The following is a 3,914-nucleotide window of genomic DNA, read 5'->3' on the forward strand; positions in this document are numbered from 1 at the left end:
AGCTTTGATGATAATCTTCAGTCACCTTCCCTTTGAAATTGTTGATGGCTTGCTGCATGGCATCTATCTTCTGGGGTGGGTAGAACTTGTTCATAAACTTTGTTCTCAACTTTTCCCAGTTGTTGATTGAATTGATCGGCTGTGCAGTTAACCATTCGGATGCTTTACCTTCGAGTGAGAGTGGAAAAAGAATTAACTTGATACTCTCAACCCTGATATTATGGTTCTTGAAAGTTCTGAAGACTGATAGAAATTTGTTCATGTGAACATAAGGCTGAACATTATCTGAACCATTGAACTTTGGAAGCATAGAGATTACTGATGCTCTAAGTTCAAATTGGTTAGCTTCTGTCTCTGGAAAAACAATACTGCTGGGTGGGTCTCCAATGATTGGTGAATAGAAATCACTCAGCTTCTTCCTCCGTTGTACTTGCATGGGTGGGATAGCTTCAAGATTATTAGTGTCCAAAACACCTCCATCATTGCGTGCGGCCATTTTTTCAATCTCGTCTAGTATTCTTGTGAGTCAGTTGTTAAACCTTGTCCACTGTTGTGTTCTTACCGGACGATGTGGCATACACTAGAAAATACTATGCGAAAATGGCAAAAAACTATCCTACTATGCTTGAATGCAATTAAACTAATATGCAACTATTCTAAATTATACTAAAATGTAATTATAAAAACTACTTTCCTTCGACTGTGTTGGGCTTTGCAGCTAGTATCTCGCCTGTTGTCTAAATCTGTCTCTTCTAGGGTTATGGTGAATCACTTGGATTGCTTAAGTACCACGGCCCACAGACGATAGTCCGTTTGTCAAGATTCAGACAAGAAACACTGGAGTTTAATATTTCACTGTGTTGGCTTACAACTTCAATTGTTGAAAAAGTTCTAAATGCAATTATACTAGAAAGCAATAAAACTAAACTATGATGCAACTATACTAAGAATGAAATAAAAAGAATGAAGATTCAACTAACCTGGATGATAGATCTTGTCTTCGAGATGTCCTTCAAGCTTCTTTCATTCTTAAAAGGATGGATGATGTGGCTAAAATTACCTCAAAATCCAAAGTTCTAATCTTGAAAGAAAACGTTAAATATAAACAACTTAAAACGGCAGCGACACCATTTGACCTTGCCTTTTTTTGTGTTTATGAGATGGTATATGGATGATGTAGATAGATGATGGTCGTTCAACAAATAGAAGTGTATCAAAACCTAATTATCCTTCAATAAGTAAAGGATGAGTAGGGTATCATTCCACTTTTAAGTGTATGTTATGTGAAAGACAGGACTGGAAAGGGGGTTTAAGGGATTAAAAACTATGATTGAAGAGATTTTAGATTCTAATGCTAAACTAAACTAAATTAACTAAACTATTGGAAATTTATAAGAGAGGGAATTCAAGATATTAAAATCCACCAATACTTTTAATCTATGACCTTCTGCTTCATGGTTGTTCTTACAAGTAGACTACAATTAGGCAATCGAGCAAGTGCCGATGCCCTCTTGGACGAAACATCATTAACAATTAACTCTACTTAAGGTTGTTCATATGTTTATGCTATTAATATCTTCTTTCTTTTTATGTAAGCTCGGGCAACCATTCAATGTATTACCGAGAGCAACATCAAATAGTATTTCCTAATAGGGCGGCCATTCAATGAATCACCACTTAAGGAAAACACAAAGAATACTTCCCCTAGGCAGCCACTCCCTGAGCTACCCCTTCTAAGGCAATACAAAGAATACTTCCCTAACTCTAAAGAATTATACTACTAGAAGAAAAGTAAAGGACACTAGCATGATATTAATATTGCAAAACATAAACCCAATTCTATACTTCCATCCCCTGGTGTGGGCAATGGAACTAATAACTAAAAACATAAAGAACTAATCTGATTAAAGAACACCATGAACCAGAAGAATCATTAAACCTTAAGCACTGGCTTCATCTCCTCCCTTGAAGGAGAAGATTAGCCTTCCATAAAGAAGGAAGAACATGAAGAACGAGAAGAAGAAGAGTCGAAGAATATAAGACTAGAAAGACTAATTTATTAAGACTCAGCTAGTTAAAATCGAATATTTTATTATTAATATCTCTCTGCCTCAAGTTCTAGAGACAAAAATATAAGTGAATTGGAAAATTACATGAGGCACTTAGGTCCTTTATTTATAGGGGTTACAATGAGTTCTAGAAGTATTCCAAACCGCCATTTGTTTCCTAATACAAATAGATTATTTCAGAGTCCAACTTCGTCTCCAAAACTGAGAAGGAATTTGCTATAGTGTCGTTTCATGCGTCTGGACGCACGATCCATGCATCTCGGACATGAGCAATGCATCTGGACGTGCGATCCATGCGTCTCAGATACGAGCAATGCGTCTGGACGCGCGATCCATGGGTCCCAGACACGAAAGTCTATTTTGTCTCTTCTGCTCTATCTTTCTATCCTCTTTTGCTGGCTTTGGTCCAAGCAACTAATCCTTTGGCCTTGGGATTCCAAATAGGCTTTAAAATAGGTCCAAGTCGCATCTTTAATAGCTTCAATTCTTTGGCCTTCTCAATGATTGTCCACGGGCTTTTCATGTGATCCTTAATGCTCCGAATTGCTCCGTTTTACCCCTTTTTCTCTAATATTCTACAAAACTCTCTTTCACCTGTAGAATCATAAAACATAACTTACAAACACTATTAGTCCACTAATATGGCTAAACAAGAGGCATAATCGAGGGTTAAATTGCACTTTTTGAGCACTTATCAATTCCTACTAGTTGCGACGGATTACTTCACCAAGTGGGTAGAAGCAGTTCCCTTTGTCTTCATTCGAGAACATGACGTCAGAAAGTTCATTTGGAACAACATTTTCTATAGGTTCGGCATACCCAAAGTTATCATCTCAGATAATGGGCAACAATTCGCTAGAGGATTGGTCACTGAACTCTATGAGGAGTTTCATATTACCCATATGTTCTCAACTCTAAGGTACCCACAAGGCAATGGCCATGCTGAAACCTCTAATAGGGTAATCTTGGATAACATGAAGCATAAATTAGACAATGTGAAAGGCTTATGGGTTGAGGAACTACCTAAGTTCATATGGGCATATCAAATTGCACCCAGACGGTCAACTGGTGAATCAACATTTTCACTGACCTACGGAACTGAAGTTGTCATACCTCCAAAACTGGTAGCTCCCACTCAGAAGTCAGATGTTATACACACTCTGGACAATGAGGAGTTGTTATGTAGAGAAATGGATCTCTTAGATGAAAAATGAAAAGGTGTCGCACTTCGCTTAGCTGCTAACCAACAGATTCTGAAGAGATCATACGACAAGAGAGTCTGGATTCAATCTTTCAAATCTGGAGATCTAGTTTTGCATGAGATCCCAGAGCCCAACGGCAAGCTTGGGCCTAACTGGGAAGGACCTTACATCATCGACAAGGTTGGTCGAACTGGTTTTTATTATCTCCGCACTGTTAAAGGGGACGTTCTTGTCAAACCATAGAACGCACAGCACCTTCACAAGTACTATCAGTAAATTATTATTCTATACTTTTTTATGCATTGTTCACTCCTCTCCAATTCATCAATAAAGTGCTCCACATTGCCATCGAATTTATTCCTTGCATTAATTTTTTATTTATGATCCACAATAGACTAAGCCTTTAGGGAATTATCTTCTCATTATCTGTTCAAGAATATTGTATGCCAATTTGCTTTAGAACCAGTGATACTGAGTATGGGAAAGTTGAACTATAAGCCAGATCATTTCCCATTCCCACACAGCTGGAACTGTACTCCAGTTCTTTCAAACTGCGATTATCCTCGATGGGTTAAGCCTTTAGGGAATCCGACCACACTAACTATTCAGTAAACTATATGCCAGTTTGACTTGGAGCAAGAGA

The sequence above is a fragment of the Coptis chinensis genome, chromosome 4 (assembly GCF_015680905.1).
Source record: "Coptis chinensis isolate HL-2020 chromosome 4, ASM1568090v1, whole genome shotgun sequence".
Classification (NCBI taxonomy): Eukaryota; Viridiplantae; Streptophyta; class Magnoliopsida; order Ranunculales; family Ranunculaceae; genus Coptis; species Coptis chinensis.